This window comes from Suncus etruscus, chromosome 1 (genome assembly GCF_024139225.1).
Source record: "Suncus etruscus isolate mSunEtr1 chromosome 1, mSunEtr1.pri.cur, whole genome shotgun sequence".
NCBI classification, from domain to species: domain Eukaryota; kingdom Metazoa; phylum Chordata; class Mammalia; order Eulipotyphla; family Soricidae; genus Suncus; species Suncus etruscus.
Window position 1 is genome coordinate 160,614,953 of NC_064848.1, and position 26,572 is coordinate 160,641,524.

At 49.5% G+C, this 26,572-nt stretch overlaps 1 protein-coding gene across 2 annotated transcripts in view; it reads right to left on the reverse strand.

Annotated features, from left to right (window-relative positions):
* ABR (ABR activator of RhoGEF and GTPase) overlaps positions 1 to 24,520 on the reverse strand; it is a 155,502-nt gene extending 130,982 nt beyond the window's left edge. Inside the window, exon 1 of one of the 2 annotated variants that reach the window (XM_049782189.1) lies at positions 24,158 to 24,520. The gene's annotated coding sequence lies outside the window, so the exon portion shown is untranslated. Of the gene's footprint in view, positions 1 to 19,132; positions 19,390 to 24,157 lie in introns of those variants that run through there. The other variant, XM_049782197.1, reaches the window with a different exon arrangement.
* Positions 24,521 to 26,572: the final 2,052 nt, after the last annotated feature.

Here is a 26,572-nt window from a genome sequence, read left to right on the forward strand (position 1 = left end):
GCACTTGCTTCATATCACTGACCTAGGTTCAATCCCAACATCCCATCACCCCTGTCAGGACTGATCCCTGAGCACAGAGCCAGGAGTAAACCCTGAGCACCAAGCCAGGATTAAGCCTTGAGCACTGCTGGGTATGAACTCCCTCCAAGAAAAGAAGTGGGCCAAGGAGACTCCTTAAGTTCTCTAGGGCTCCCCCCACTCCCAATGCCACATGAATAGTAAGTGTGGTTTTAGGATTCCAGTTCAGGCTTTCATGATTTTATTCCTTCAACTCACATATTCTTGAAGGTGGAGACTTCCCAGCCGTAATGAGGGCCTATGAGACACATTCTGTGCTGAGTATCCTGTTAGCATATATCAGTAACAACAATTATCCTTTATTTTTGTGTGATGAGTGTACATCTTACTACTCATCATCTTTACCATCCTCACTGATTTTCACAACCACCCCAGGACAGACATGGGCCAGATGTTTAGAACCCTCATTTTACCAGCTGCAAAGAGAATTATTTTGCTTAGACATGGGCCAGCTCCTGGATGTGTTGCTCCAGATTCATCTTCCCTGTTTTGGTCACATGGGACATGGGGTGGGGGGAGAGCAGTGAGGACATGAGGCTATGTGCCTGAGGAGAGCTGATGCCCTTAAGCTATGGGTGACACAGCCTCCACCCACCTTTACCCCCAAGTTCCCCCAGGGCCACCCAGACCACATGCTCCACAGGAGGCTAGAGGGGCTGCCAGGAAGTTATTCACAGGGCCTCTGTGTCTCCAGGTCCAGAATCTGACCCTCCTCACACTATCCACATTTTGGTTTTGGGTCACACCCAACAGCGCTCAGGGGTTACTCCTGGCTTTATGCTCAGAATTCTCTCCTGGCAGGCTCTGGGGACCATATGGGATGCCAGGGTTTCAACCACCATCTTTCTGCATGCAAGGCAAATGCCCTACCTCCATATTATATTTTTGGCCCCTCACTCCACACATTTTGGACAAACTTCTACTACATGCACTCCCTAAAGTTCCCATTCTTTGTGCCAGTTGGACGCTAAGGATATAGCAATAGCAGCAAACAACAGGTCTAGGTCTCTGATCTCCTGAAAAGGGAATCAGGGTCTCTCTGACATGCCTGCAAGCAGAGTGGACTGCAGGAAACTGAACAGAAGGGCATTAGGAGAAAAGAAAGATGCAGAACTTGGAGGGAGCTGAGAGCAGAGACAATATCACAGCACTTGCTCTCAGGAGCGGTCGCTGTATGAGCTGAAGTTCAACTTCAGTAAGATAGGGAAAGACCACAATGCAGAGGGAACAGAGGGAGGCTGGTGGTGGAAAGAGAAGGGGGACACTTGAAATCTGGGCTGTAGGCCAAGCAGAGCCATTAGCATAACCCACTCGCACTTCTTGGAAACTAATCTCCGGTCACAAACTGGGACAGAGCCTGGGCATTCTGTCACAGTGGATGCTCCATCCTGCTGTTCTGGGGTAAGAAAAGGAGACACGAGGTACCTGACACCCCCTTATCTTAAAGAGCTGACTTAAAATCCAGAGAACTGGCAGGACCATAGTAGTTTCCAGGTCCTTTTTCCCAATGCCAACCCCCTTTAGTACAAACATCTAGACACAAAGCTACTCAGGACATTCCTCATACTTTGGTCTCCAACCTGGCTTCCAAGGATAGACAAGAGCAAAGAAGCATCTTCTTAGGTTCTGGGACAACAACACACGATTTGGCTGTTTTATTTGTTTGGGTTTTTTTTGGGGAGTGTTTTATTTTTGTTTGGGGGCCACACCTAGCCATACTCAGGTCTCAGTCCTACTTCTGTGCTCAGGGATCATTCCTGGCATGGCTTGGACCATTTGGGTGCAGGGACTAGACCTGGGTCAGTCGCTTACAAGGCAAGCCCTTTAGTCACTGTACTATCTCTCCACTTAGTTGCTTTATAAAGACTGTGGGGGCCACCCCCAAAGAGATGGGGGGTGTATGCAGCTCTCAAAGTTTCAGCTCCAGTACATAGCCCTCAAGCCAATTCCAGACCCATGTACTTTTTTCTTTCACATGGAGGGACTGGCCCTCAGTGCCAACATGCATTTACAGTATTTTCTTGATGAAGAAACGCTTTCTTTCCTAGAGAAGAAAAAAGGTTCTCAAACAAGGAGGCCATCACAGGGGCCAGGCTGGCAAATGTGCCCATCTGAAGAGGACTTGGATTAGGATTTGCAGGAAGAGACCTCAGGTAGTTGGGAGTTGGGCACTAAGGCAGAAGAGATATCTTCTCTCACTGTGTGAGCTCCTCAGGCCTCTGTGAACCCTCATTCTAAGCATAATTCTCAGGGAGGCCAGAAAGTGTCCCCTCCCTCAGGAGCAGGCTGTGTGATATCTGCATCATGACACCATCTCTGTGAGGTTCCAAATCCATCATGACCTTAGTGAAACATGATGCTCACTATCACAAGTAGGAGAGCCAGCCAAGTGGCCAATTTTAGAGCAAGATCACAGGGGCCAGATTTTTTTTGGGCACCTCTCCACTTTATTACTCTTTTTTCTCTCTTTTTGGTTTTTGGGTCACACCCGGTGGTGCTCAGGGTTACTCCTGGCTCTGTGCTCAGAAATTGTTCCTGGCAGGCTTGGGAGAACCATATGAGATGCTAGGATTCGAACCACTATTCGTCCTGGGTTGGCCATGTGCAAGGCAAACTTCCTACTGCTGTGCTATCTTTCCAGCCCCTACCTTTTGTTCTTTTTTTCTTTGCTTGTTTGTTTTTTGTTTTTGGGTCATACCCAGCAGCACTCAGGGGTTATTCCTGACTCTATGCTCAGAAATCGCTCCTGGCAGGCTCAGGGGACCATATAGGATGCCGGATTCAAACCTTCTGCATGCAAGGCAAATGCCTTACCTCCATGCTTTCTCTCTGGCCCTAGTTTTTGTTCTCAAGCAAGCTTCTTTGTTTTTGTGTTTTTTTTTTGTTTGTTTGTTTTTTTGGTCTGGGGCCACATTCAGCAATGCTCTGACCTCCTGAGCAAGCTTCTTACCTAACCTGTGTATCTGTGTTCCCCGCTGTAAAGTGGAGCAAGTGTCTTCTCTGCAGGATGGTTGTGAAGAATAAGGGAGTGAGACATAGAAGCACCAGTACAGAAAAGGACACAGCGCCATATCTACTCACTGGGCCCTTACTTTGGTATCTACTCTAATGCCATCTCAGGTTCTCTTCAACTACACCAGAAACAGCTCAGCAGCAAGATCTGTAGTAGTCTGGAGGCAGCACAGAGCAGAGAAGAAATGACACAAACAAGCTAAGACATCTAGTTGGATCCCTCAGGAAGTGGTACACACAAAATCTGCCACTGGAGGTAGGAATAACAGACAGAAAACCAGACACCCCAAAACATGAATTTTGAGTAAGTATCAAGAAGACTTTTTGTGGACTGGAGGGATTGTACAATGGGTAGGGCATTTACCTTGCCAGGTTCAATCCCTGGCATCACATATGGTCTCCTAAGCCACACCAGGAGAGATCCTTGAGTGCAGAACCAGGAGTAACCCCTGAGCACCACTAAGTAGTACCCCCAAACCAATAATCAATAAATAAGAAACTCAATGAGGTTAGAAAACAACAATGCAGGGCCAGAGCGGTGGCGCTAGAGGTAAGATATCTGCCTTGCAAGCGTTAGCCTAGGACAGACCGCGGTTCAATCTCCTAGTGTCCCATATGCCCCCCCCCAAGCCGGGAGTGATTTCTGAGTGCATAGCCAGGAGTAACCCCTGAGTGTCAATGGGTGTGCCCCCAAATAAAACAACCCAAAACCAAAATAAAACAACATTGCTATTTATGGTAACTAGGTCTCATCCAAGCGTGAGCCATCAGTGGTACATGCCTTCTGGTGTCAGAGGTTAAGTCAGTTGTCTGAGGGAGCTGTTGGAGCAAATAGCCCAAGTCTCTCCTCTTAGGAGAGGGTTTGGTTTAGAGTTGGAGAAATAGGGAGCAACTAAGCATACGAGGTTCTGCCTGGGAGCTTGCATACAGGAAGAGACATGTCCCTCACCCCCTAAGAAAGAGGAAACCATGATGCACCCCAAATTAGCCCTGCAGAGCTTGCTGTGGGCATACAAGGGGCTGCCTGCCATCAGAAAGAAGCCCAGAGTCCAGGAAAACCCACACAGGAAAGTGTTCCAGGAAAGGCCCCAGAAGCACTGAAATTTCTCCTCAGTCTACGTTGATGTAAGAGTAATTGGACTTGGGCAAGCCCCTTGAACAAGCCCCCAATAATGGCATGCCCTAGGAACTAGAACTGGACAAGCTCCTTGTAACAGGGGTATAAGAAGAAAACTTTGACAGTTGAAGAGGGAACCAGAGCAGCACCTACCAGTTTGCGGGGGAAATGCTGCCTGCTCAATATCTATCTCTAATACATTCTCTCTTGGGACCAAAGTGGTAGCACAGCAGTAGGCCATTAGCCTTGCATGTGGCTGACCCAGGACGAACACGGGTTCTATCCCCAGCATCCCATATGATCTCCTGAGCCAGGATTTCTGAGCGCAGAGCCATGAGTAACCCCTGAGCACCACCTGTGTGGCCCAAATAACCACCACCACCACCACCACCAACAACAACAACAACAACAAAAAATAATAATATATTCTCTTTCAAACCTGGATCTATAGGCTTCCCCAAGCTCTCTGGTGCATGAACTACATCTACGTATCTCTCTCAGAAAATCCCAGGGCAGTGGCAGACTTCAGACTTCAGTTGAAAATAAAAAGATACTTGGTTTAGGGCTGGAGAGACAGCACAGTGGTAGGGCGTTTGCCTTGTACGCAGCTGTTCCAGGATGGATGGTGGTTCGAATCCCAGCATCCTATCTGGTTCCCTAAGCCTGTCAGGAGCAATTTCTTTTCTTTTTTTTTTTTTTTTTTTGGGTGGGTGGAGGGTCACACCTTGGCAGTGTTCAGGGGCTACTCCTGGCTCTACGATCAGAAATCACTCCTGGTAGGCTCGGGGGACCATATGAGATGCTGGGATTTGAACCACCGTCCTTCTGCATGCAAGGCAAACGCCTTACTGCTGTGCTATCTCTCTGGCCCCAGGAGCAATTTCTGAGCACAGAGCCAGGAGTAACCCTTGAGTGCCGCAGGGTGGCCCAAAATCCAAAAAAACAAAACAAAAAACAAAACAAAACAAAAAGATACTTGGTTTATACTCCTCTCTCTGGCTTCTCTCACTCCAAGGCTGCTTGCGTGGCAGTGATGCCTGGGTGGCTACATTTTGGCACCTTGCCCCAACCGGCAGCCAGACCCCACACATGGGCCCCTGAGAGCCTTCCAGCACCTGGCCCTTACAGCTTTGTGGTCCCTGTAGCCACGTAGCAGGCAGCCCTGAAGATAACTAAAATAATATGCAGATAATTGCAGCTTTCTGCAAGCCTACAGAGTAAACTGGGAAGGAAAAGTGGAAGACCCCACAGCATTGGCTCCAGGTCCCCCCACCTGAACTCAGCAGACCTGTGTGTCCAGCGCCCACAGCTCTGCTCTCCCTGACACCAACCTGGGGTTTCACTTCAGTCATCCTCAGCTCTATTTTTACCTCAAGGTGGCAATCAGCACCAAGATTCAAAGCAGGACGGTAAAATGACCCCATCTCCTCTGCTAGACCAAGGTTCATGGCTGACATTTGCAGGGACAGGACTGGGGGGTTCCTAAGGCCTCCAGCAGTTTTTTCTCCAGGCCGGGTAGTGTCATCTGGAGTCCCCAGCACTGTTCCCAAAGAGGTGACATGCAGTCTGCTCAGAAAGGTCAAACGGGGGTTTTTGGGAAAGGCAAGTAAGTGTCTGAGAGGTACAGAGGAAGCTCAAGGTGCATCTGGGAGCTGGAGGAAAATAAGGGGGAACAGGGTGTTTGAAAGACTTCTGGATTCTAAGAAGAAGGAAAAGGACCCAGTGACTCTGTCATCCTGCTACTCAGCAGGAATGTAACCTGCAAACCTGTTAGGTGCCAAAGGCCCTCTCACACTTGCTTGGCCCATATATGAAGAAGGTCCTGAGCTCATACTCTAATATCATGTCCAATCTCCTTTCTGCCTCCTTCTGTCTGCTCTCCCTTCTCCTCCCCATCCTCCTAGTTCCCCGAGTCTCCGAGGTGGTCTTAGTGCATATGTCGGTTGGCTTTCAGCCTTAAAGAACATCCGAGTCTTCTCTCCCTCTCAGTCACAATCAGGTCTGAGGTAGAAGGAAGTGCATGGTGCAAAGTCAGCTGGCACTGGCTGGACCAGACACTACCAAATGGCCAGCAACTAGCAGGGATCTGTCAGCAGGTCCCTGCATGGCCAATATCATTGGGAGAGGTCTCCCAAACACTGCTGGGGAGACCCACTTCCCTCAAAGGTCAGTTCTCAAATTGGAGCTTTTCAAGCCAATAGACCCCCCCATCCCAAGTTCTTCTTCAAAGGATTTTGCATACATCACCCCTGGGGTAGGTACTGGGGTCAGGATACCCTCAGATCTGTGCTCTGAGTCTGGCCAGACTCCCATTGGCTATCCAACCTTAGGAAAGCTACTTAAATATCTTAGAATGGGGGAAAGGCATCTCTACACCCATAAAATAGGATAAAAATAAATGGGGCTGAGGGGGTGGGGTGGGAGGTTGAAGATTAAATGGGACATTGTAAGTGCTTAAGGACAGTGTCTGGCACCCTATAAATGGAACCTTGTGCTTCTTTATGCCTCTAAGGAGTTGAGAGTCTGGCAGAGAAGAAATGACACTAGACAGGTAAAGAGTGTAAAGCAGATAAGAGAGAGCTGCCTGCTGTGGCACAGGCACAGGGGGTGTTAGGATGAGACTGGAGGCGACTGGGAACTCCCCAGAACAGAGGCTGGCAGGGGCTGGCTGGCTGCAGCAGGGCAGTGTACAGGGACGGTGAGAAATACGGGTGGGGAATGTAGAAAGCAGTCTGGATATAGAGTGGTGGGAATGAAAACTCTCAGTGAAGCTTTCTGGGCATAGGGAAGGCAACAGGGCACCAGGTCAGAGGGACGTTGGCTACCAGAGTCTACCTCTGATGATAGCTGAACAGTCATTACCAGATTCCCCTTTCTGACATCAAACATAATGAGCCCCATCTTCCTTTCCCCAGGGCAGAAGACAGAACCAGACCTGCCTTTATTTACTGTAAGATGAGACTAGCTAACAGCCCTAAACAAAGGTGTCCTGCAACTACCTCTTTCCCTAACCCTCTTCTTTTGGTATGTAAAAGCCCATCTGGAGTACTTGACCTTTCCCCTCCTGGTATAGGGAATTGGTTTGAACAAAGAAAAGAGTTCTGGCTTTTGGCTCGGGCAGAGGGAGCACAAGGCAAAGAAGCCATGAAGTGAAAAGCAGACTGACTCCAATGAAACTTAACTCACGGACTTGGTATTATTTCTTTGAAGCTACCCTGCTTCATCAGACCCTTCTGCCTAAGGGGTTAGAAACAGTATTAGGGGTGATCTCACCACTCTATATTTTTGTTGTTGTTGTTTTTGGATCACACCCAGCAGTGCTCAGGGGTTACTTCTGGCTCTATGCTCAGAAATCACTCCTGGCAGGCAGAGGGGACCATATGGGATGCCGGGATTCGAACCACCATCATTCTGCATGAAAGGCAAACGCCTTACCTCCATGCTACCTCTCCAGCCCTGACAATTTATATCTTTTTTTGGGGGGGGGGGGAAGATGTCTCTATATGTTCTGTGCCCAGAAATGTGCATGATGCCTATTGATGTACCCAGATAAGCAACATCTAAGTTTTCAGGGAGTCTAAGATATTGGCCAGGAGCTATGATGGGGTTTGCAAAGTGCCAGCTTAAATCAAAGGGAAATAGCCTTCCCCAGAGCAGCATGGCATACCAGCTGGTCTCTCATTAGCCCTCTCAATGATGCATTAGAAAGTTAACAGTCAACCAGTTCTGCTCCATTAACACGGTCTTTGGTCCTGGGGGGTTGGGGGGGCAGAGAACAGGTTATTTGATTTTATTTTGTCTAGACAGATGCACATTTCAAGTCCAGATGCCTAGATTCTGGTACTTCAAGATGGGGGTGGGCTGAGAAAGTGATGTGAGCCCCCCTCCTAAGCAATACCAGGCCACTCCCTGGTTCTTTTATCGAAAGTAACAGTGCTTCTCACATACATGCGAGGATTAAATGAGATCATGAACACTAGTACTTCCAGCTGGATCCCCATGAGGCATCTAATCAATGGCTTTGCTCTTTTAATTTTTATTGGCGAATAAAAATAAAAAGAGCGATGTCTCATAGACTGCTCTTTCTCTAGCCAAAATCCACAGAAGGGTCTGAGGCTGAGGCTGGCGATCCCTTCCCCTGCCACTGAAGACAATGGACTGGTGCCCTGTGATCCTAATAGTCCTCTCTAGACTGTCGATAGCAGCACTGGAAGCACCCAGGAACTTGCTCAAATACAGAACCCCCAATTTCCTGCCAGACCTAGGAAAGGGAAATCTGCAGCGTAACAAGATCTTCCAATAGTTCAAAAGCACACAGAAGTGTTAAGACTCATTTCTATTTGGCCTTAGAAGACAAGCATATGCCCTCCCCTGCCCCCTACTGCATCAGTAAATGAGTCTAGGACTGTGACAGATAGAAGCTAAGGCTCCCGCAGCAAAAGGACCCTTTAATTTGTGTCTTGGAGCCTGCTCCATCACACTGCATTCAAGCACATGTTGAGAAAATTATTCTCGTCTTGATTCCTTCTCATTTTCCCTAGTACTGAAGAAAAAAAGACTGGGATTAGCATGTCCTTCCATCTCTTCTCCGCCCTCTGTGAGTCTCCCTTTAAACAAAAGAACAGAGGCCCACACCTAGATCCTTCCCATGGCAACAATGCAGAACTAGATGAATAACACTGTTTAGTTTTCAGTGTGTCTCAGTGTAAAATAACTGAAGAGTTTCTGAAAGAGACGCAGGTTTCCCTTTCTTTTCCTGATAAATTATATCTTAAACAATGAATCAAGCCGAAGAAAAACATTAAGTCCACAGTAATAAAAATGTGTGAGTCTAGTTAATATCACAGCAGGGGGGACACAGATAAGTGGCTGCTGGTTGGTAAATTATTTCTTTCCTTTCAGAAGAACCCCTTGAATTCCTCCTAGATCTACTTTTTCAAATTGAGTCATGAAGTAAAAGTAGTGGATGATGGACAGTGTTATTTTTTTCCCCAGTTATCTGTTTTACCAGGGTCTTTTCCGAGCATTGTAATTAGGCATACCACCCCAACCTTACCCCAAGGTCCATATCAGGCAGGGCACATCAGGAAGTGCTAGAGGAGAGCTCTAGGGATTGAACTCAGGGCCTCACATTCCTAGGCATGTGCTCTACTTTTGGACTAACAGGCCCTGCCCTATTTGGGGTTGTTTGAATGGAGGGGAATAGAATGTACAGGCATAGAACTGTGAGTGCATTATATGTAGCAGACAGTACATATATTGTGTCTAGCAACTTATGCGTTAGTGCCTGTATGTTCAGCGTAACATGTATGTAATTTGCATGAATTCAGAGTCATTAAATCACTCGCCTACTTCCATTCTCTTGGGGTACAACAGTGATGGGTACCAACCCATCACTCACTGCTGACTTAATTACAAGGCTACAGAATTGACACCTTATCTTAGACACCCACAAGTAGAAGCATCCCTTTGATTTTCAAATGATCAATGATGCCCAAATCTGCATTCGACACCCTGGAGGTCCTCGCTACAGCTTCAGAGGACACTTAATGGGATAAAAGTGACTGCTGCCCCTGGTGATTAAATAGGGGTCTTCTCCACCCTTAGTGGGGGAGGGTGTATAAAGCAGCTCTTGGGGAGAAGAATCCTACAGGGAGACAAAGGGCCTAGGGCAGGTCTGGCTGTCTCCAGAGCTCCCAGGGCAGAGAGAAGGCAGCTGGTAGAAGGGAAAGGACTAGAGGCAAGTGAAATTCCATATTCCTTGTCATACAAAGATGAGCAGCCAGTAAGAGGGAGGATTGGGGTGGGTCCCTGACATTCATCAAAACAGGGGTCTACTGAGAGGTTCTACACACTGAACACAGGCCTTCTCCAGGGAACAGGCTATACAGTAGGAAAACTCTGGGTCTGCTCATTTGAGTGTGGGGAGGAAGTGGATGGGACAGTAGGACTGGAGGGCCTGCACCCAGCACCCCATCATTAATATGCCAAACACGGGGCCTTCAACATAGGGGCCTGGATATGCCTTCCAACTGGCCCTGGGCCTTGGCCCAGGACCCTGGGGCTCAGTGGCCTGATTTAGGGCTGAGGCTCTCTTTATTTTCCTGTGGAAACTGTGGAGGTGAATTTCAAAAGGCCTGAAGCAGGGCGGGCTGGCAGAGACTCTGCCAAGTTCTTTTCCTCCACCCCCTACTTCTTTGCCCTGGTCCTGCCCTGCTCTGGAAACGAGGCATCATCTGTTCCCTATCCTGGCCCCTCTGTGTCTATCTCCTCCTTCTTCCCTTTTCCCTGACTCAACAATCAGAACCTCTTGTCTGTGTTCTCAGGGACAAGGAAACATTGAGGCAAAGTGGTTAACAAGTGCTCAGGAGGTGTTTCTAAGGATCCTCCAGAAGGAAGAGGCAGTCCAGCTGGTGGGCACAGAGTTGCCTAAATACCTAAATACTAACACAGTGCTCATAGCTACTGGAATGAACCAGATTGATCCCATAACCATGAAAGACGCACTGCCAAGGGACGGGCCCTGGCATCACTGTGAATGGTGAAGGAGTGTGGGAGAAGTCAGTTATAGCCTGGCTGGCCTGGAGCTCAATGCCTGGCCTGTTATTTTAGCACCAGGACTTTGGATTAACTTTGCTGAGTCCAATGTCCTCTCTAGAAAACAGAAACAGCCACTCCTGTTTTAAAGGACAGCCGCTAGAGAATTATGATAATAAATGGAATTGTCCAAGACAAGTTGGATACGCAGAAGTGTTGTTAGCACTAGATGACATGGGGGAAGCTGAGTGGGCTTGGCTTGGAGTCTGAGTCCTGCTCAGAGTGGAGAATCTTCAGCAGTGCTTGAAACCTCTCAAAGTCTTCATTTCCTCATCTATAAATGAGGATAAAGAATATCCATAACAGCCATGAAAGATGTTAGTTGTTAAAGGTACTGGAAGAGGCCAGGGATGTAGCTCAGTGGCAGAGCATATTCTTTGCATGTGTGTCTTTAGGCTTGACACCAGAACTGCAAAATAAATAAACAAACTAATAAATAAATAATAACATAAGGAAGGAACTAATCTGGTACTGTTAATGTTATGTGTGTGTGTGTGTGTGTGTGTGTGTGTGTGTATGTGTGTGTGTGTTTCCTGAGGACCAATAGAAAAATTTGATTTCTATGAACCTAGGACTGATGAGCTTTCTTTCCATCAAGCTGTGTTTCTGAGACCCAAGGATGAGGTCTCAATATCCCTTTGCAGACTCCAGACAAACCTCCCAAAGATGTCCCCATTACACAAACCCCAGTAAGTGCTGTCACAATCACCTATGGCCACCCATGGAACCCATATTTCTTTGAAAAGGTGTTGTTTTTTTTTTTTTATTAGAATGCATTTTTGAAAAATAAATTTACTTTTAAAAAAAGTCTGTAGACTAGACAATGACTTGGATTGGACAAACTGGTTTGCCTGGAGCCTAGAGTTCTTATGCCAGGAAACTTCAGGGGTAGGGTCTCCTTGTATTTAGGCAAGGCTTTTCCTTTCCATGTCCCTCATATTTTGGTGAGCATATGCAAACAATAACGGCCACTCTAAACACCATTTTAATGGTGCTCCTTTGTCTCTAATCCTTAAAAAATATCCACTTAAACCCTTTTTTTGTTTGTTTGTTTGTTTGTTTGGTTTTGGTTTTTGGTTTTTGGGCCACACCCGGCGATGATGCTCAGGGGTTACTCCTGGCTGTCTACTCAGAAATAGCTCCTGGCAGGCACAGGGGACCATATGGGACACCGGGATTTGAACCAACCACCTTAGGTCCTGGATCGGCTGCTTGCAAGGCAAACGCCGCTGTGCTATTTCTCTGGACCCCCACTTAAACTTTTGAGGTTAACTGTCTTAAACTAATATGCATGTGCAAGGAAATGTAAAAAAATACTATACCTTCAATGTTACATAAGTTTTATGGCCTTAGATTGCTTTGTGTATTGCTAAGAAATGTTATAATGTACTACAATCTGGGGACTTGAGGGACAAAGTAATTGTACCTGGGTTCTAATTTTATTTTTCTTAATGTTCTTTGGCTGAAAGTTCAAAATTAAGGTACCAGGCAAGGGGATTTTTTCTGAGAATTCTTCCCACTGTAACTTTACCTTGTCCTCTTTCTTTGCATCTGTGTTCTCATAATTAAAAAAAAAATGGGGGGGGGGGTTGGCCGGAGAGATAGCATGAAAGGCGTTTGCCTTTCATGCAGAAAGTCATCAGTTCAAATCCGGCTTCCCATATGGTCCCCCGTCCTGCCAGGAGCAATTTCTGAGCATGGAGCCACGAGTTTCCCCTGAGCACTGTCAGGTATGACCCAAAAACCACACACACACACAAACACACACACAAAAAGTCTGTAGACTATTTCCATTCAGGGTAACAGATAGCCTAATGGGTGACCACAAATAAGAAAATCAATTACTCTGGGGGTAGATGTTCCCCACCCTTCAACCAGGGAAATAACTGGGTTTAATTACACAACATTTTTGGTTGCTGTAATTTTGATCCATTACATCCTTGCTGCTGGCCAGAAGGAGAAGGCCCATGAGGAAGGGGTTAGCCTAGCACAATAGTAAGATAATCCTCCAATTCCATAAAGAGAAATTATGGCACATCCTCCACCAATAGATCCGTGCAGTCCAGCAGATACTAAGTAGGTGCAGAGTTTTTCTTGGTAATGCTAGTTCTGCTGACATCTCAGGTAGTCATGGGACATGCTGTCCAGAAAGACAAACAGGCTTGGAATTCTACGGCACCAATGCACCCCCAGGTCTTCCAGCCACCTGGAGACTTGCTCACCCCAAGGATCTAAGGCACAGGATTATGTAGAAGACGAGGTGTAGGTCTAACTCCTATCACTTAGGTAGCCCTATCTGTTCCTTACCACCTGGAGACAAAATTACCTTGGTTGTTTTTCACTTGGTCAGTAAATTCATCTTCACCATTTATTGGGGGGGAGGAGAGGGAACAGGATGAAAGTGAATGGAGGCATAAGGCCTAGAGACAGAAACACTGAGCAAAAGTTCCTGGGGACAGAGAACTGGCTGAACCATGCAGATGGGCAGGCAGTCAGCTGGCCCCATTTCACAGGCTCTTTGCCAAAGTCTTTTCTATTCTTTTATTGGGTTTTTGTTGTTGTTGTTGTTGTTTTTGGTGAGGGAGGTTGTACTCGGCAATGCTTAGGGTTTACTTCTAACTGCACTCAGAAATTACTTCTGGTGGTCTCGTGGACAACAATATAGGGTGCGAGAGTTCGAAGCCAAATTGTAAGGAATGCAAGGCAATGTAACCCTACCCTGTTATACTATTACTCCAGCCCCTCATTCATTTTATTTTTGGGGAGGGGAAGTACCCCAACTATGCTCAGGTTTACTCCTGGCTCTGTGCTCAAGGATCACTCCTGCTGGGGTTCAGAGAACCTATATGGTTCTTAGGGATTAAACCTGGGTTGGTCATATGCAAGAAAAGAGGCCCTATCCACTGTACTATCACTCTGGCTCCTGTTTGCCAAATGCCTGGGACAGAAGACAGATGAGCATCTATCTATTACATACCCCCATTGCCAATTACGGGTCTTTGAGCCTCAAAACTCATCGTATTTTGACCAACAAACTAACAAGTAAGCAAAACAAGCTCAGACATGCCAAAGCTACAGATCAATAATCTGCCTTTTTATCCAAATGGGTGCACTACGCAGGAAGTTCCTGTGCCAACTGAGTGGCAAGAACCTGCAACCAGGGAATATGGTAGGTTCTGAGTTCCAAGGGAGTGCCTTTCATCCTGCCACAGCCAGAGGTTGGGTGTGCCATTGTCTCTGAATTAGGTGTACCTCCTAATTCCCTGCGTTGGCCAAAGTCAAATAGCTACAGTCCTTGGCTCCGGTGAAGTTCTACAGTCTTTCACACAAACACTACTACCTCCAGCTACATGTGGTATGGGCTCCCTTGGGGGGTCTCAGGCTTCACTACAGCTACTCCAATTACTAAATCTGCACAGCAGGAAACTTGTGAATGGGCCAACTAAAAGGGATTCTCGGGATTCTTTCTGGTGGGGTAAAGATCGCAATGAGCCAAGGCACACACAACTTTTCTCTTCTCTTGGGCTTATTCACAACCAAAAGTGAATCTAGGCTTATGTCTGAGGCACACAGGGCTAGACACCAGCCAAAGATCTTGACCTAACTCTGGGTGCCACACCCTGTTCTGTATATTTTCTTCCCCCGATTCTTCCAGAATCGTCTGAAAACCTCCCCCAATGGCTGTTCACGGACTAGGACCCCATGAGCTGGACAGCTGGGCAATTCAAATCGCACACACTCATCTTTAAAGCACTCTATAAACCTTAACTAATTAACCCCATACGACCACCATGAGAGACATCAGAGCCCCGCTTCTCAGAGGCATGCACATGGAAAGTGCCAGAATCATCCCAGCAAGCCAATCATATCTCAACGAACAGTCCGTCATCCAAACTTGTAAGCTTTGAAGCAGAATAACTGATGTGGCCCCCCTCACCCCACAATACACCTCCCACCCTGCTGACAGTTTCTGAGCGTTATACTCCTGTGATTTTTTCATTTTTCCAAAGAAACTGTCGCCTTCATATTCTCAACACAAATGACATTTCTCTGAGTAGAAAACTTCTTCATCAGCCTCCCCCAGACAGCAGCCACTGGGACAATAAGGACCCAAATGACAGGCTTCACAGACAACGAGACAATCCAAGCTTAGGTCACTAACTCCCTGGGGATGGTCCAAGGCAGCCTGGGGAGGGCTGTTCTGCTCAGACAGTTTCTCAGTGACTTCAGCATGTGTGGCTTAGAGGAAATCAGATGGGAAGCAGGCAGATCCAAGGTTATATCCCCCAGGCCCTGAATTGCCTTCCTGGCCCTCTGCTCGGACACTGAATCTACAAGGACAGTGAACCTATCACAAGAGACAAAAATCTTCCTTGGAAATGCTGCTTGGAATGAGAGATGTGAGCTCCTGACACAGGTCTGGTATTAACTGAGGATGATGGGCTAACTTCACCCAGTCTAAGTAGCTACAGTTTTTAAAATTTGCTTTATTTGTAGGCCACAACACGAGGTACCAGAGATTGATCCCAGGATTGCCCACATGGCAAAACATATGGGGTCCTCAAACTTTTTAAACAGGGGACCAGTTCACTGTCTCTCAGACCATTGGAAAGTCTCACTATAGTAAAAACAAAATTTATGAACGAATTCTTATGCACACTGCATATATCTTATTTTGCAATGAAGAAACAAAACAGATACAAATACAATATGTGGCCCTGCGGGCCATAGTTTGAGGACCACTACGTCTAGACCTTCAAACCAACTCCTTATTTCAACCAAACTGTAGGCTTGACTGAAACCAAAAAAAGAAACCTTAAAAGAGACCTTCAGCCAGGGATATGGCTCAGTGGCTGAGCACCTGCCTTGCCAGAGTGCCTTGACCTCCCTTTGATGTTCAGTATTACCTCACCCCTAAACACTGCTGGGAGCAACATTCGGCCACCATGCTAGAAGTAGTCACAAGCACAGCTGGGGTTATAACATAAAAAACAAATAAAAAATCCTAAAAACAAGAAAGACATCTCATTAGACGATGGTGCCAAACGATCAGCAGCTTATATTTGGGGAGCACCATTCAGATCTATTTGGGAGAGCAGGCTTTGCTCACAGAAAGTTTCACAGAGCACCACCCACCCGCCATTTGGACTTTTTTTTATTTAACAAAAACTGATTTTGAATCTAACCAACTCCCCTTGGCATGATGTGCTTAGTGGAAAGGGTGGGGAGAGATGGAAAAGGAGATGAAGATTGTGAGGAAGGTCTCACCAGCTTTAGGGAAAGTACAGCAGGACAAAAAACTATATTTGAACATAAGACAGAGCTAACTTGAATACATTTCTATTGAAAAGCACCAGGTACATAGGGTGAAAGGCAACCCTAGTCTGCCACTCAAGGGCACCAGGGGCAACAACCCTGCTCCTGTCAGGCCTGGATCTCACTGGCAGCTGGAAGCTTAGTCCATCTCCTTCTTTTGTTTTTTTTTTTTTTTTTTGGCTACACCCAGCTGTGCTCATGGGTTATTCCTGATTCTGCACTCAGGGATCATTCTTGACAGTCCTCAGTAAACCATATGGGATTCCAGGATTGAACTCAGGTCAGCTGTGAGAAAGCCAACTGTCCTGGCTTGCCATACTATCTTCTCCAGCCCATAGCTGGGGTCACCACGCCCATCAGCACCTCAGGATCTAACACCAGGGAGATGTGGTGTGTGTGTGTGTGTGTGGGTATTGTGTGTGTGTGTTTGTGTATGTGTGTGTATGTGTGTGGGTGCTGCCTCTCTTCTCAAGGCCTATTCTCTATGAGCAAAGTCAGGCACAGAGGCTGAAGGCAGGAAGAACTAGCTGACAAAGCATAGTGATGTGGCCTTGGGTAAAGATTTCCCAACATACTGAGCCTCTCTTTCTGCAGGATGGAGTGAGGCCGCCTGTCCAGCAGGGCAGTGAGCCTAAATAAAAGGGTGTGGAACATCCAGCACTGTGCCTGGCCCATGATCTGCTTTTTTTGGGATGTCATGGTCACGTTTCAGGGTGAGTGAAAAGGGTTTCCTGCACCAGGTTCATGACTGGGCCTTGCTCTCCAGAGAGTCAGGCCACCCTGTGTCCTGGCTGCCTCTCCCTTACAATTCCTGACTCGTGTGACTTGGTGAGGACATGCCAACCAAAGGTATAGAATCTTATAAGCTAACACGCTATCCAAGAGATGAGCGAACTTTCTCAGAAGTCACAAAACCATGCTGCCAGGCAAATGACAGCCGGGGTATTTGTTTGAATTAGGATCTCATCAGGAGGAAACTTCATGGCAAATAGCCCAAACATACTGCCAGCGCACCTCCCCCAGGAAGCCTCTGGGGTTCTCAGAGCGAGCCTCGGAAGAGGATGGTAGGTGACCTGGCAAGAACTGACCACCATGTCTGTGCCACCCAGGCTGAGCTGACCAATGGCCCAAACTATAGCTAGATTGTCAAGTTAGGGCTGCCCATAAGCGCCTGCCCAAAGAGACCCTAGGCCAAATTCCCTTTTGCCTTTTTCAGGCTCATCTCTCTGGCTCTCTCTAGTCAGAGACTGTCCAGTGCTTGCCCTCCAAGGAGGTGGTGGGAAGGGGGAGAATGGACAACTTGGAAATCACCAGCCTAGGGGAAAACTCCTTCAGGGCAAAGGCAATATCCAGAAGATTCTAAACTGTGGGGGAAGAAAAAAATGGGGATGGATAGTGGATTTCACAGAGAGTCAGAAATATTCAGGGACATAAGTGGCAATGTCAATACCAGGCATTGTTATGATGGCTACTGGCAAGAGCAGACCTGGGGAGAGATCCTCAATCCTCCTTCAGCTCATCTGCAGAAGGTTCGGCAGGCACCCCCATGGGCTCACTCCCTGACCTTCACCAAAGGATCCTGGCCTGCCAGGGAAGGGAAGGAGCAGATGTGGAGGCTGGGCTGACTCTGGATGCACACCCGGGGAGCTGGCCTTGCCCTTTGATGCTGAAAAACCAAGAGAATGAAGCAGCAGAGACCCTCTTGGGGAGGCAAGGAAGGGAGAGGATGGAGGACGGCAAAGGCCAGGGGTTAAGGGCACGAAAAGAAGAGGGAGAGGGTTTAGGGACTCAAGGGAGATGCAGAGGGTCAGAGGCAGCACACAGAGTGTTCAGGAAATGCCAGGGCAGGACTTTGGGGTTTGGGCTTAATCATTTGGCCACTGTTCCCCATTAGGAGAAGAAATACAAGTCAGGTAGATCTTTTTTATTTATTTTGATTTATTTATGTATTTGGGGACCACACCCGACTGTGCTCAGGGGCTCACTCCTGGTGGGGTTGGAAGGACCATAGCAGGTGCCAGGAATCCAAGCTGGGTTGTTTGGCAGGGCATGCCATTACCAACTGTACTATTCCTCAGGACCCAGTCGGGTGGGTACTTTGAATGGGCCCCAGAACCTAGCCTGCATCCCCCCTCCCACCATCGTCCCCCTCCTTCCCCAATGCACCCAGTGCGATTACCGGGGGGACATCGCAAGAGAGTGAAGAGGGCTCCCTCCCTAGGTGACCAGGAAGGGCCAAACCTACTCTTTTCCCAGGGGGCCAGCAGGACCGGCTACCTAAGGGCAGGTGGGTCCAGGGGAAGGCGAGGGAGAAGGGCAGGGGATGTTGGGGGCGGGGTCCCTCCAACCAGGCGCCCACCCCCAAATAGACCAGAGATCCCTTCCACATTCCCAGAGGCAGCGCCAGCCAGAGCAATCACATGATCCGGGCAGATTTGGGAACGAGGAGGTTGGAGAGGAGCCCCTGGGGTGTGGTGGGGATGTGCCGGTGGGGGCGGTGATGAGGTTGCAGTGCAGGAAAGGCTGCAGCGGGGTGGGGGGTGACTAGGCGCCTCCCGCAGGATGGACCCCCCCCACTCGATCTGCCACTGCAGCACCCATGCCAGAGGCCTCACCCCCCACCCAGGAGGGGCCTCGGCGTGTCCCTGGGGTGGCCACTGGGGCGCCAAGGACTTTCCCAAAATGGCTTTTCTGGAGGGAAGCAGCGGGCTGCAGCAGCCCGCTCCCAGGCCGCCCACTCTCTCTCTCTGTGAGAATCTGGGGCCACAACAGGTGGGCGAGGGGGACAACGCAGCGCCCAGGGGCCCAGCGCTCATCCCCATCCCATCCTATCCCGAGGACCCCCAAGGCTGGGACCCTCCTCCATACCCCCCATCAGCATCCTCCCTCCGCTACTCCTCCACTCCCGCCGCCCCGCGCCCGGCCGCGTCCCGCAGCCGTCGGGGGGTCCCATGCCCATGCCCGCTCGCCTGCCTGCCCCGCAGCCCCCCGGCCGCGGGCGGGCGCACGTACTGCTGTAGAGCGTGTCGATCCAGGAGAGGCGCGGCAGGCCGCGGTGGGCTGAGCGGCTCCAATGCCCAAGGTGGCGTTGGCGCGGCGGCGTGGGCGGCTCGGTCAGCTCGGAAGCCCGAGCCTCATCGCACAACAAAGGCGGGGAGGACGCGGGCGGGCCCCGGACGGGGGCTGCAAGTTGCGGGAGAAACAGGTAGCCGGGAGGAGCGATCGCGGGTGGCCAGGCGGACCGGGGAAGCCGGGCGAGGCTAGGCGAGCACCCCTTGGAGCCCCTCAGAGCCGCTGCGGATCTCTGAACAAGCAAGCCAGCAAGCCCGTTCGCCCGCCCGCCAACTAGCAACTTCCCGAGGCTGGCTGTGCGGCTCCCTGGGCTGGGTTGGGGCTAAGGGGGCGGGGGGCCGCGACCAATCGGCGCGAGGCACCCGCACACCCCCCCTCTCCCTGCCGCAGCACGCCTCCACCCCCGGTCGGTTCCCCACCGATGCCTGGCTCAGGTGCGGGTCCCGCCGGGGCTCCGGGAGGAGGTGAGGTGCCGGCTGGCCCAAGCCACCCGCAGACTAGCTTCTCTTTCGGGAAAGACGGATGGCATCGGAGGGGTGACATCACCCGCCCACCCCCGGAATCTCCAAGCGCAGTTTTGGGGGCCAGCACGGCCTCCTCGCCCCCTCCCCTCGGCCAAGCCGGCAGCGGAAGCCTACGGGGTTCAAGTCCCGGCGCCTACCTACGGGCAGCCTGGGTGGGCCTGGACGCTGCTTGGCAGCCCCCCAGGCTGCACAGCCTCCTGGAGATTCCTCGCCTCTTCGGGGGCGCATTGCCCGCCCTGCCCTACTGGGGCGCCCGCGGGCATAAGGCGGGGAAAGCTGCCCATGCAACTCAGCGTGGGGTTTGTGTGTGTGGGGGGTGGGAGAATCCAACATCTGCCCCCCTGGCACAAGGGGCACAGGAGAGGCTCAAGAAAGACTCTACACTGGGTCCCTTTCCGGGAGCTTTTATGGTGGGACCCCTGCTCTGAGCAGGAAGCAAACTGGGTGCACAGACTCAAGTTGGAGGCAGTGAGGGTCAAAATGTCTTGGAGGACAGAAATCTTAGAAACACAACTTCTTGCATGAAGGCCTCTGTGAGCTGGGAGAAAGTTGAGAGAGGCTTTTATAAGGTTGCTGGTTCCATCTCATTCCAACTTGGCCTTGGGTTTGGTCTTCAGGACTCTTTGGTCAAAGGGCTCCAGAGCTGGGGACAGAAGGGAGAAGAGAGCTGGGCTAAGGGTGGTCCCAGGGCAAAGGGGATGAACCCAAGGATAGGGAGACCATTGATACCCACCAGGACCACCCCCCACTTTCCCCCAGGGGAGTCATTAAACTGAGACTGATAACTATAAGGGCATCTCTCATTGCCCCGCCCCCGTGAGGTTCTGTAGACAAGTGAAGTGACCCTGTTCTTGTCTCAGGCAAGTGGGGTAACTGCTCATGAATCCCCCAAACTGTATCTACAATGGGGATGTATTTCCATCCCACCCAGGGCACTCGAGAGAATCTAGGCCCCTGTGGGGGAATGGTATTTAGCGCTCTGGCAGCCATGACTGCAGCTGGGAGCAAGTCACCCCCTTGGAGGTACAGGGGAGGCCCTGGGGGTCTGGGAGACCACCACAGGGGGCTGCAGGTGGGTACTTATTCTTTACACAGGAGTAGGTAACAAGAGCCTCTCCCTGGGGGAAACTGGGCTCCCCCACCCAGGCCTCCAGTCCTCTTGCTGGGCTTTGGCTCAGACCCCCACCTTCAGGCTGTCACCCCTCCCCCAGATCTCCACTCACTGGCACATTGCGAGGGCCAGGCGGCACCTGCAGCTTGGCAGGGAGGGCGTTGTGCCTCATCACCAGGGAGAAACTCCCAGAAATAGAGCCAGGATGAGAGAGAGGGAGCAACTGGGCTCTCAGAGGAACTGAAGGGAGGATGTGGTCAGGGAGAGGGGAGGAGCTGAGCTGGCCCAGGGTTAATCCTCTTTCACACATATAAGACACAAAACAGGGATTCAAGGTAAAAAGGGGGCACCCCTCAAGTCAGCAGCATCACAACAACCGGACCATCGAGGCCTCTGGATGCCCTGTATGTACAAAGTGGGGATTTTCCTGATGTCACATCCAGTCACTGCCAGAGGCCATGGACACATTTTTGTTTTGCATGAGTCACATACATTTGCATACATTTTTACGTTTTTGCCTACAAAAGCTCCAGCAGCTATTTTCAGTGGTTTTCCAAGCTGAAATGTTGCAGTAGCTCTCCTAAAGGCTGCCAGAGTGTGCTTTTTCTGACTTTCTAACTAATCCTGTCTTCAACTTCCCACACCCAGGCACACATAGGGCAGAAGGAAAGAGGATTCTGGAAGGCCCTGAGAAGGAACCAGCAGTGCAGGGCTAGGATGCTCCTGATGTGGTTCCTGGAGGTTCCTGAATGATGAGGGAGCCCTAATACCTCATGCCAGGAAGGAAGGAGTTAAAGTCCTTTGCATCTGCAGTTGGCCAAAAGAGTGCTCTTCCAGCAACTCACAAACAGCAGGGTTTCTGCCACAGGGACAGGGACAGAGACAGGGACAGGACAGAACAGGCTGCCCTGATTTAGCTGAGCAGGACTTGCCCCTGCAACCCCAGGCACTGAATCAGCACTAGTGGTTCACCGTGCAGCACTCTCTGGGGGCACTCTCCACCTCCCCCAGCCTTTCTCTGACCTGTGCAGCTTGTCCTCATCAACCTGCTCTGCCTCCCACCATGGCAGATGACTGGGAGGGGCTGGAGGAAAGGAGACTAAGCTCAGGGTGAAGGCTGGTGGCTCTGCCCTCTATCTCCAGACCTTTGCTACTCTCCACCTTTCCTACAGGAAAATCTTGCTTCTACCAGCCATTTGGCTGAATGAAAATAGTCTGTTTAGAACAAAATTGGGACTCAGGGGCCGGAGAGATAGCACAGTGATAGAGCGTTTGCTTGACCCAGGGTGGATGGTGGTTCAAATCCTGGCATCCCATATGGTCCCCTGAGCCTGCCAGTAGTGATTTCTGAGAGCAGAACCAGGCACTGCTGGGTGTGACCCAAAAGTAAACAAACAAAAATTTGGGACTCAGCTTTCCTTTTTCTCTATTTGCAACCCAGCTCCAATGCACATGGCAGGAAGAAGTGGGGAGTCCTGTGTCCTTATCATCCAAAATCACTACTGGCTTCACCTCTCCCCTCTCCCAGCAGAAGCACCAGGGGCAGGGGTGGGGGTTTGTGGAAAGGCAGTGAAAGAGTGGCCTTCTACAAATTAATAAAAAACCATTAGTTGCCAAAACACTGAGTTTGCATCCTTTTTGGCATATTAAGTTTGTAAATTTTGGAACTGTGACTGCAATTTTTTTTTTACTGGCCCTCTGCCTACGGGATAAATAAGGCTCAGGTTGACCTCCAAAGTAGTTTGAACTACAATGTACCCCTAGATTGCTTTCCACCAAAAGCCCAACACACTGGCATTGAATTAGAGAGAGCATAGCATATGTAGGGCACTTGTCTTGCACAGTTGATGAGTCTTATCCTCAATCTCCTACATGTATACCCTAAGTATAGTCATGAGTGATCCCTGAGCACAGAGCCAGAAGTAAACCTTGAGCACTGCCAAATGTGTTCCCAAACCAAAATAATAATAATAATAGTAATAATAATTAATACATGTTGAATAAGGAAATGAATGACAGTTAACATTTCTGAGTGGCTCTTCAGTGGCAGGTACTGCTCTCTGTGCTTTTCGTAGATGATCTCACTAAGTCTGGGACTCACATACTCTGTGTTCCACAGAAGCTGCTGGCTAGCTCTGCAGGGCATGACACTTGGAAACGGACTGAGATTTGGCATCCAGAGTCGGCACGTGTAACATGGGTGTTTAACTGCAGTGAATGAGTAAACAACCAGAATAAAGCCAAACTCAGGGAGCAAGAAATCAGAGCTCCATGAGGAATGCAGGGCACTGTAATTCCAGAATCCCCTGGCACCATGGCCAGTAAAGCAGAAACAACACTTCTCCAAGGAAAAGAGTCTCTACTTACACAGAGCAGATGACCCAGGAGACAAGCTGGACACATTCATTCCAGTGATGGCCTTTTGCTGCCATGCCTCGAGCCAAACTCCAATTCCACCAGTTTCCATTTTCACATGTGGAAATGGTGAGAACATGGGGGACAGATCACATGGGAGATCAGCTCTAGGTCTTTAGTTTTTAACCTTTGGACAATTGTGGACTGACAATGGTCTATGTCCTAGCAGTTGAAAACCACTATTCTAGACATCTGACCAACCTTCATGGGCCATGAGATTTCTAGGACATCCCTGGGGTGGCCTTTTTCCTTCTCTCAGCTTCAGTTCTGTTTTCTCATTGAAGAGCAATCCTCCACCCTGGGGGAGCATAGAAAGAAGAGCATTTTCCAGGCTTCTACTAAATCATCATTTGCTGAAGAAGCCTTGCCTGATTTTCCCCACTGGCCCTTCCCACTGCCTCCTCCTTGCTTCCTTTCTTCCTAGCTAGGAGGCTGCAGGCAGCCCTTTGAGCTGACCTCAAAGCTAACTTTTCAGTCATTTTTTTCCAAGAGCTTTATGTCAGTGATAGTCATAGGAAAGATCTGTAGCCTAGCCAAAGGTTGCCCTTGGACACACGCTGATCATAAGCTCAGGTTCGATGCCTGGCAATGCATGGGGTCTCCTGAGCATGGGGTTGGAATCATCCCCCAAGCAAGCACTAACCAAGAGAAGTCAGGGTCACGTCCAGGTGCAGGTGGAGTCCTAGGTACACTCAGACACTTCCCAGTACCCACCAAGTGCATGCTAAAGACCCACTCCTCAGGCCAACGAACAGAGAATGAATTCAGGATCCCAGGCAGAACAGATATGACGCAAACAAAAGACAATTTCAGTAAGCAGCGTGCCATGGACAACCACCATGGCCTGCACCCCATAGGTGCCAATCTCTCTCCCCACAGACCAGTAAGCACAGAGGGGCTTCTTAAATCACTTACCGCCACGTCCCCATCAGCATCCGGAAAGGTCAGCAGAGGAGATGGAAGGACTCTAAGTCCCTGAACCCCAAAATTCACTGGCTCTGATCTTATCAGCTGTAAATGGACAGTGAGGGATTTACAGCTGGGATCAGCATTCAAGCTGGCCTTGCTCTCCTGTGTGCACCACCGCTTCCCCCAGTTCTATGTTCTCCAGGATCTCTCAGTCAGGCATCTGCAGATGTGGCTTAGCCCTACACTGCTCTGCTAGCAGCCATGGTGATGCCACTGGCCCGGAGAGTCCTGTCCTCTGTCAGACCCAGAAGTGGCTGCCGGGGTTGAGAACAGCCTCTCAAGACACTCAAAAGAGGTGAAGGTACATTGTGCAGGAAGGCAAGGATACAGGAGCATCGGAGCCCAGTTAGATCTTGATTATCAGTAGCGTCTCTCGTTGGGGTTACCGATCAAGTTTTCAGGTGTGGGGCTGTGTCTCTTTAAGAATCAGACCTCTCCTTAAGGCAAGTTCCCTCTGCAGTCACTCCTGCCACCTTCAGTGGCCTGTCGCAGACAGTGAGGAGCTCGTGATCACCATCTGGTGGCCAAATAGAACATCACTTTGACCACAAGGTACCTGGCCTTCTCATAGAGCTGTGAGAATAAATGCCAGTGCTAAGACTAGAACACCTCCCACCAGGTTCTGCTCAGGATTGGGGTTACCATTCTGAGCTACAAGGTTGGGGAAATTAGGAGTAACCTTGTTTGGGGTCAGGAGACAGTGAAAGGTGGAGAGGTGTGGGCTGGCTTCAGCCACCTTCCCTAGGGATGCTTGTCCCTGCACCTGGCCTCACTGAACTAGCAGGACTCTGGGCAGGGAGAAGGACAGACAGCAGCAAGGAGGTCATGGATGGTCTTCATGGAGAAGCAATCATAGAAAACCAGCTACCCCTTTTCCCCCAACACTCCCCGCCCAGTTCTCCAGAGAATACCCCTGCCTACTTTCCATAAGGATGACTCAATCTGCCCATCATCCTAGGACCCCATCATTTACCACTATCCCAAGATCTGCATCTTTAATATAAACCACTGAAAACCTTGTGACTCTCAACTTCCCCTTCCCCTTTCCAACTCAGGGCCCTCCTGAGCAGCCTGGTGCCAGGGGCTGTTGTGAGCAACCAACACAGGGACACTTGCTCTCGTGAAGGGGGAGGGATGAGCATGACATTGACCATAGTGGCTGTGGAAGCTGTACTGTGGCCCCCTCAGAGTGGAGCAACTGGTTTCGAGCAAACCAGGATCCCAAGGCAGAACTACCACAGTCAAGCAGGGAAAGAGAACAATTTTTGGAACTTTCCTGGCTTCTGCCAGACTTCCTTTCACAGGCAAAATAAAGACCCTCATCCTTTCCATATTTAAAACCTAGTGCCCTGATTCCTGTACTTTCTTTTTCCTTGATTTGGCACATTCTAGTCCTAGCTCTTTGAGGCTTTTTCAGAACTTTTGCCCAGATTGCAATGCCCAACCATAATGTTTCTCTCCCTCCCTACCCAGTATCTCCTTTCATCCTTCTGGGTTTGTGTTTTTTTTTTTGGGGGGGGATATAGGGGATTAGGGCCACACCAGGTGGTCTCAGAGACCACTCTTAGAAGTGCTCAGAGTATACTATATGGGGTACTGGGGATCAAACCCGGGCCTGTAATGTGCAAAGTGAGCTCCCTATCCTCTTTACTATTGTTTCTAGCTCTCTTCCCTTCATCTTAACTGGCATAGGACTTCCAGGAAGTTTTTCCTTGCCACAGACTAAGGCAGTTGCCTTTTCGAATTCCTCTGCTCTTGGAAATCATGTGTCTCTTCTGCTAGATGGAGAGACCTAAGACAGTGATAACCACCTCTCACTTAGGACTGTACCTCAATCACTTTGCACTGTACCCCAGTTCCTTGAAATAATAGCTTCAATCCCAAAGTCACTTGAGGGAGAGAGAGAGGGAGGGAAAAGGAAGAAAGGACAGATGCTCTAACCAATCCAACCCACTGGCTGGAAAAGAACAGTGAGGTCTGGTTGTGATGGCATGTCCAGAATAGTCAGGCTCTGAAAAGACAGGAAAAAGACACCCAGATTCTAAAATCAGATTCAGGGCAGCAGAATTGCTGCTCCAATCAAGCCTCTCAATGTTCCCATAAAATCGCAGCTAAAAGCTCCCTGGCTAGGCAGCTGGTGGTCAAGGCTACACCCTGTTCTGCCCAGACTCAAACAGGAAATGGAATAGAAACCAGGAAATGGATACTCCACTAGGAGAACTTTAGATTCTCACAGTCCTCTTAGGACTGCCCCTAATTTGCCATTGAATTTATATATAGTGGAAGGTGGTAAAGGGCACTCTCTTTGGGGGGCACTAGTCTGGAGGAGCTCTGCCAGTGACTGGGTGTCGCAGGAAAGAT